This window comes from Dendrobates tinctorius, unplaced genomic scaffold, assembly GCF_039654945.1.
Source record: "Dendrobates tinctorius isolate UK_male_01 unplaced genomic scaffold, ASM3965494v1 ptg000257l, whole genome shotgun sequence".
In the NCBI taxonomy this organism is placed as follows: domain Eukaryota; kingdom Metazoa; phylum Chordata; class Amphibia; order Anura; family Dendrobatidae; genus Dendrobates; species Dendrobates tinctorius.
The window spans coordinates 4,720,913-4,729,684 of NW_027361924.1; the positions used below are offsets into that span (position 1 = coordinate 4,720,913).

At 36.8% G+C, this 8,772-nt stretch overlaps 1 protein-coding gene across 1 annotated transcript in view; it reads right to left on the minus strand.

Moving 5' to 3' along the window:
* Nucleotides 1–8,377, minus strand: part of RAI1 (retinoic acid induced 1) — a 120,539-nt gene extending 112,162 nt beyond the window's left edge. The window contains exon 1 of the mRNA XM_073558493.1: nucleotides 8,172–8,377. The gene's annotated coding sequence lies outside the window, so the exon portion shown is untranslated. The remainder of the gene's footprint in view (nucleotides 1–8,171) is intronic.
* Between the last annotated feature and the right edge of the window lie 395 nt (nucleotides 8,378–8,772).

Genomic DNA, 8,772 nt, shown 5'->3' on the forward strand with positions numbered 1-8,772 from the left:
AAGCCTCCTCACTCCTCTCTCTCTGGGGGGAGAAGACTGGCTGAGAGTGGTTCCTACAACCGACAGCTGCTCACATAAAACAGCAGCGAGAGCGACCGGCGGGACCGAGGAAACTGGGGCGAAACGGGACAGTAACCCACGGACCGCACTGCAATCCGGGGAGTAAAGTGTTAAATAATAAATCCATGGTTCAAAGTAACCGAATCTACCAAAGATACCGGTAACTGGTTGTGAGGGAGATAAGCGGCTGCCGGACATCAGGCCTACCTCAGGGTGGCGGTTATATGTAGGCCCCAGGGGCACGAATGGCGGCACATGGCTACTAAGGGCCCATTCAGAGATTTTACATTGCGGCCTACTAGGCCATAAGTGCAGATCTGAACTCTGGAAAACTCGACCCCTAGAAAGAAAAGTGAAAAGGGGGTCCCATAACCCCCCTAAACTGAGATGGCTGCCAAGAGCCACCTATCCCTACTGAAGTCAGAGAGTTCTAGCTGTGGACGGCCATTTTGAATCAGCAAACAAGTATTGTAGGACCCACGTCTGAGAGTAGCGCGGTACGCGAACATCCGTGTGTCACGGTCCGAACATGGATCCGTGGACATGACGCCTTAAGAGGAGGACATCCCCCCCATCCTGAGATCGATAAACCCCCCACACTGACAGACTGGAGATTACTGTCCATAGCAACCCGACGCTACAGTTCACTTTACTTTCAAGAAAAATGGGATAAGTGGTCGAATAGATTGCTAAAGGAAAATGGGTTTCTAGGCAATCGATCACACTAGATCACATTCATCATCGTAGAACATGAAAGGAGACATCAGAATTGTTGTCATGTGGAACTATCAGCCAGGCCTAAACATGGCCTCCATCTTGTCTTTAACTGTAGGGTGTTTTAGGGATTGTACGAACATGGCGGATTTTTACTGCCGCTTGGAGTCAGTGCGGCAGAGATGTCCTTGTACATAGTTGCAGTATTATAGTAGTTATATTCTTGTACATAGGAGCAGTATTATAGTAGTTATATTCTTGTACATAGGGGGCAGTATTATAGTAGTTATATTCTTGTATATAAGGGCAGTATTATAGTAGTTATATTCTTGTACATAGGGGGCAGTATTATAGTAGTTATATTCTTGTATATAGGAGCAGTATTATAGTAGTTATATTCTTGTACGTAGGAGCAGTATTATAGTAGTTATATTCTTGTACGTAGGAGCAGTATTATAGTAGTTATATTCTTGTACATAGGAGCAGTATTATAGTAGTTATATTCTTGTACATAGGGGGCAGTATTATAGTAGTTATATTCTTGTACATAGGGGCAGTATTATAGTAGTTATATTCTTGTACATAGGGGGCAGTATTATAGTAGTTATATTCTTGTATATAGGAGCAGTATTATAGTAGTTATATTCTTGTACATAGGAGCAGTATTATAGTAGTTATATTCTTGTACATAGGGGGCAGTATTATAGTAGTTATATCCTTGTACATAGGAGCAGTATTATAGTAGTTATATTCTTGTACATAGGAGCAGTATTATAGTAGTTATATTCTTGTACATAGGAGCAGTATTATAGTAGTTATATTCTTGTATATAGGGGCAATATTATAGTAGTTATATTCTTGTATATAGGAGCAGTATTATAGTAGTTATATTCTTGTACATAGGAGCAGTATTATAGTAGTTATATTCTTGTACATAGGGGGCAGTATTATAGTAGTTATATCCTTGTACATAGGAGCAGTATTATAGTAGTTATATTCTTGTACATAGGAGCAGTATTATAGTAGTTATATTCTTGTATATAGGGGCAATATTATAGTAGTTATATTCTTGTACATAGGGGCAGTATTATAGTAGTTATATTCTTGTACATAGGGGGCAGTATTATAGTAGTTATATTCTTGTACATAGGAGCTGTATTATAGTAGTTATATTCTTGTACATAGGGGCAGTATTATAGTAGTTATATTCTTGTATATAGGAGCAGTATTATAGTAGTTATATTCTTGTACATAGGAGCAGTATTATAGTAGTTATATTCTTGTACATAGGGGGCAGTATTATAGTAGTTATATCCTTGTACATAGGAGCAGTATTATAGTAGTTATATTCTTGTACATAGGAGCAGTATTATAGTAGTTATATTCTTGTATATAGGGGCAATATTATAGTAGTTATATTCTTGTACATAGGGGCAGTATTATAGTAGTTATATTCTTGTACATAGGAGCAGTATTATAGTAGTTATATTCTTGTATATAGGGGGCAGTATTATAGTAGTTATATTCTTGTACATAGGAGCAGTATTATAGTAGTTATATTCTTGTATATAGGGGGCAGTATTATAGTAGTTATATTCTTGTACATAGGAGCAGTATTATAGTAGTTATATTCTTGTACATAGGAGCAGTATTATAGTAGTTATATTCTTGTACATAGGGGGCAGTATTATAGTAGTTATATTCTTGTACATAGGAGCAGTATTATAGTAGTTATATTCTTGTACATAGGAGCAGTATTATAGTAGTTATATTCTTGTACATAGGGGCAGTATTATAGTAGTTATATTCTTGTACATAGGGGGCAGTATTATAGTAGTTATATTCTTGTACATAGGAGCAGTATTATAGTAGTTATATTCTTGTACATAGGAGCAGTATTATAGTAGTTATATTCTTGTACATAGGAGCAGTATTATAGTAGTTATATTCTTGTATATAGGAGCAGTATTATAGTAGTTATATTCTTGTACATAGGAGCAGTATTATAGTAGTTATATTCTTGTACATAGGGGGCAGTATTATAGTAGTTATATCCTTGTACATAGGAGCAGTATTATAGTAGTTATATTCTTGTACATAGGAGCAGTATTATAGTAGTTATATTCTTGTACATAGGAGCAGTATTATAGTAGTTATATTCTTGTACATAGGGGGCAGTATTATAGTAGTTATATTCTTGTATATAGGAGCAGTATTATAGTAGTTATATTCTTGTACATAGGAGCAGTATTATAGTAGTTATATCCTTGTACATAGGAGCAGTATTATAGTAGTTATATTCTTGTACATAGGAGCAGTATTATAGTAGTTATATTCTTGTACATAGGAGCAGTATTATAGTAGTTATATTCTTGTACATAGGAGCAGTATTATAGTAGTTATATTCTTGTACATAGGGGGCAGTATTATAGTAGTTATATTCTTGTACATAGGGGCAGTATTATAGTAGTTATATTCTTGTACATAGGGGGCAGTATTATAGTAGTTATATTCTTGTATATAGGAGCAGTATTATAGTAGTTATATTCTTGTACATAGGAGCAGTATTATAGTAGTTATATTCTTGTACATAGGGGGCAGTATTATAGTAGTTATATCCTTGTACATAGGAGCAGTATTATAGTAGTTATATTCTTGTACATAGGAGCAGTATTATAGTAGTTATATTCTTGTACATAGGAGCAGTATTATAGTAGTTATATTCTTGTATATAGGGGCAATATTATAGTAGTTATATTCTTGTATATAGGAGCAGTATTATAGTAGTTATATTCTTGTACATAGGAGCAGTATTATAGTAGTTATATTCTTGTACATAGGGGGCAGTATTATAGTAGTTATATCCTTGTACATAGGAGCAGTATTATAGTAGTTATATTCTTGTACATAGGAGCAGTATTATAGTAGTTATATTCTTGTATATAGGGGCAATATTATAGTAGTTATATTCTTGTACATAGGGGCAGTATTATAGTAGTTATATTCTTGTACATAGGGGGCAGTATTATAGTAGTTATATTCTTGTACATAGGAGCTGTATTATAGTAGTTATATTCTTGTACATAGGGGCAGTATTATAGTAGTTATATTCTTGTATATAGGAGCAGTATTATAGTAGTTATATTCTTGTACATAGGAGCAGTATTATAGTAGTTATATTCTTGTACATAGGGGGCAGTATTATAGTAGTTATATCCTTGTACATAGGAGCAGTATTATAGTAGTTATATTCTTGTACATAGGAGCAGTATTATAGTAGTTATATTCTTGTATATAGGGGCAATATTATAGTAGTTATATTCTTGTACATAGGGGCAGTATTATAGTAGTTATATTCTTGTACATAGGGGGCAGTATTATAGTAGTTATATTCTTGTACATAGGAGCTGTATTATAGTAGTTATATTCTTGTACATAGGGGCAGTATTATAGTAGTTATATTCTTGTATATAGGAGCAGTATTATAGTAGTTATATTCTTGTACATAGGAGCAGTATTATAGTAGTTATATTCTTGTACATAGGGGGCAGTATTATAGTAGTTATATCCTTGTACATAGGAGCAGTATTATAGTAGTTCTATTCTTGTACATAGGGGCAGTATTATAGTAGTTATATTCTTGTACATAGGGGGCAGTATTATAGTAGTTATATTCTTGTACATAGGAGCTGTATTATAGTAGTTATATTCTTGTATATAGGGGGCAGTATTATAGTAGTTATATTCTTGTACATAGGAGCAGTATTATAGTAGTTATATTCTTGTATATAGGGGGCAGTATTATAGTAGTTATATTCTTGTACATAGGAGCAGTATTATAGTAGTTATATTCTTGTATATAGGGGGCAGTATTATAGTAGTTATATTCTTGTACATAGGAGCAGTATTATAGTAGTTATATTCTTGTACATAGGAGCAGTATTATAGTAGTTATATTCTTGTACATAGGGGGCAGTATTATAGTAGTTATATTCTTGTACATAGGAGCAGTATTATAGTAGTTATATTCTTGTACATAGGAGCAGTATTATAGTAGTTATATTCTTGTACATAGGGGCAGTATTATAGTAGTTATATTCTTGTACATAGGGGGCAGTATTATAGTAGTTATATTCTTGTACATAGGAGCAGTATTATAGTAGTTATATTCTTGTACATAGGAGCAGTATTATAGTAGTTATATTCTTGTACATAGGAGCAGTATTATAGTAGTTATATTCTTGTATATAGGAGCAGTATTATAGTAGTTATATTCTTGTACATAGGAGCAGTATTATAGTAGTTATATTCTTGTACATAGGGGGCAGTATTATAGTAGTTATATCCTTGTACATAGGAGCAGTATTATAGTAGTTATATTCTTGTACATAGGAGCAGTATTATAGTAGTTATATTCTTGTACATAGGAGCAGTATTATAGTAGTTATATTCTTGTACATAGGGGGCAGTATTATAGTAGTTATATTCTTGTATATAGGAGCAGTATTATAGTAGTTATATTCTTGTACATAGGAGCAGTATTATAGTAGTTATATCCTTGTACATAGGAGCAGTATTATAGTAGTTATATTCTTGTACATAGGAGCAGTATTATAGTAGTTATATTCTTGTACATAGGAGCAGTATTATAGTAGTTATATTCTTGTATATAGGGGCAATATTATAGTAGTTATATTCTTGTACATAGGGGCAGTATTATAGTAGTTATATTCTTGTATATAGGAGCAGTATTATAGTAGTTATATTCTTGTACATAGGAGCAGTATTATAGTAGTTATATTCTTGTACATAGGGGGCAGTATTATAGTAGTTATATCCTTGTACATAGGAGCAGTATTATAGTAGTTATATTCTTGTACATAGGAGCAGTATTATAGTAGTTATATTCTTGTATATAGGGGCAATATTATAGTAGTTATATTCTTGTACATAGGGGCAGTATTATAGTAGTTATATTCTTGTACATAGGGGGCAGTATTATAGTAGTTATATTCTTGTACATAGGAGCTGTATTATAGTAGTTATATTCTTGTACATAGGGGCAGTATTATAGTAGTTATATTCTTGTATATAGGAGCAGTATTATAGTAGTTATATTCTTGTACATAGGAGCAGTATTATAGTAGTTATATTCTTGTACATAGGGGGCAGTATTATAGTAGTTATATCCTTGTACATAGGAGCAGTATTATAGTAGTTATATTCTTGTACATAGGAGCAGTATTATAGTAGTTATATTCTTGTATATAGGGGCAATATTATAGTAGTTATATTCTTGTACATAGGGGCAGTATTATAGTAGTTATATTCTTGTACATAGGGGGCAGTATTATAGTAGTTATATTCTTGTACATAGGAGCTGTATTATAGTAGTTATATTCTTGTATATAGGGGGCAGTATTATAGTAGTTATATTCTTGTACATAGGAGCAGTATTATAGTAGTTATATTCTTGTATATAGGGGGCAGTATTATAGTAGTTATATTCTTGTACATAGGAGCAGTATTATAGTAGTTATATTCTTGTATATAGGGGGCAGTATTATAGTAGTTATATTCTTGTACATAGGAGCAGTATTATAGTAGTTATATTCTTGTACATAGGAGCAGTATTATAGTAGTTATATTCTTGTACATAGGGGGCAGTATTATAGTAGTTATATTCTTGTACATAGGAGCAGTATTATAGTAGTTATATTCTTGTACATAGGAGCAGTATTATAGTAGTTATATTCTTGTACATAGGGGCAGTATTATAGTAGTTATATTCTTGTACATAGGGGGCAGTATTATAGTAGTTATATTCTTGTACATAGGAGCAGTATTATAGTAGTTATATTCTTGTACATAGGAGCAGTATTATAGTAGTTATATTCTTGTACATAGGAGCAGTATTATAGTAGTTATATGCTTGTACATAGGGGGTAGTATTATAGTAGTTATAATTTTGGATAGACATGGCTGTTTTTAGGAAAATAAATTATTTTTTTTATCTGCGGACAATGCCTTTAGCATCTGAAGTTATGATCCCATGTCTTCATTGCTTTCAGCATCTGTGCCTTTCAGTTTTTCTCAAATAGGACACAGTTACGCTGTGTGACGTCAGCTCAAATCCATGCTTTGTTCAGATGGTTACTCCTCCACTCTACCTTGCTTTACACTGCAGCTGTACAACTAACTCCTGATTGGATTGCCTGCTTTGCAAGGAAGTCAGAATTAACCTAAACTTTTTAATGACCTACATCCGGAATAAACACATGGACCTTTTTTGGTTTTTTTTTTTATACCAGAATTCACCTTTAATAAATCTGATTTTCATTGGCTGTGAATACTTCCATCTCTTGCATTTTCCTGTAAATCCATATACAGCCAGAAATACACACAACGCAGGCATCACTCCCGTGGGTAAAGCCGTCTCTGACGGGCACAGCAAAGTAGGTCATTAGCCGAGCTCCCCAGGCATCTCTGTAACATATATCTATATATATAGCCACACGCCAAGGTACAGACGCCCACCTGCTCCCGTCACACCTGCCGCCTTGTTCCCTCGGGGGGGTCACGCCAAATTCAGGTCACAAATCTGTTAACGTGAGCAAATTTCCATCCTGAATCTGAAAGATTCAATATAACAACATAAAACAGAAGGAATAAATGGGGGCTCCGGCCCTTTAAATATTCCATGTTCCTGTCATTAGATTTTCAGTAAGCGAGGTGCACTAACCTCAACCTAAAAAATAAAAAGGCAAAACTGCAGATGAAGCCAAATATCCCAAAAAGCAGAGATACGGGGGGCTCTTTGGAGGGTCCTCACACTGGAGATTTGGGGGTCAAAGACCCCAAAAAATAAATAGGAAATAAATCAACAGTCACCCTCCCCCCCCCCGCCCTATGGTATGACCCTGACAAACAGCATCTCATATCTCAGCTTCCTGATATTTGAATATCAGTATGTCCTCGTCCTGTGACGCCTGGGGGGCAACTGGGCTGAGAGCCAACGCCAAGCGGCGGGGGGATCTATGGGATTTATGGGACTACAGCGCCCACCATCCTTAGCAGCCTATAGCTCAGCGCCCTGCGGGGTGTCAATCGCCAGACAGTGACAATCCGTCATTAATAAGTGACATCTGGGTGCAGAACAAGCGGACACTGACCCTGGCCCCAGCCTGGCCCCCTGGGACAAGCAGCAGGGCTGGAGCCCACCCAGCACAGCCCTCCACCATGGGCCCCCACCCAGCACAGCCCTCCACCATGGGCCCCTCCACCATGGGCCCCCACCCAGCACAGCCCTCCACCATGGGCCCCCACACAGCACAGCCCTCCACCATGGGCCCCCACACAGCACAGCCCTCCACCATGGGCCCCCACACAGCACTCACCTCTCCGCTCCTGGCTCCCCCAGGCCATGTATGGTCCAGCAGGCAGTGGAGGCAGCTGGCAGCGCCAGGCTCTCGGGTGAGGGGCAGTGCCAGGCTGCTGCAGACCCCTGCTCCCTCCAGCTCCTGTATGTACAGAGGCTTCCGGAGGAGGCTGCAAGGAACAGAAGGGGGAGCCAGGCGTCCTGCCCATGCCCACAGCGCCCCCTGCCGGCCGACTGTCACCAGGCTCCACCACCTCCTAGGTTAACCCTCTGCGAGCAGCAGTGATGGGCAGCACTACAAGTACCAGCAGGACACAGCATGGTGTGTGAGAGTGCCTCACACAGGGAGGGCTGAGAAGATACACAAGACAGCAGGACTGGATTCACAATCACACAAGAGAGAACCCAGAATAATAATAATAATAATAATAATAATAATAATAATAATAATAATAATAATAATAATACTAATAATACTAATAATAATAGGCTTAGATACAAAATAGAGTTAGATACGGGAGATGTGGCCGTCACTTTCTAGGGTGCTGTGGCCATCACTTTCCAGGGTGCTGTGGCCATCACTTTCCAGGGTGCTGTGGCCATCACTTTTCAGGGTCATG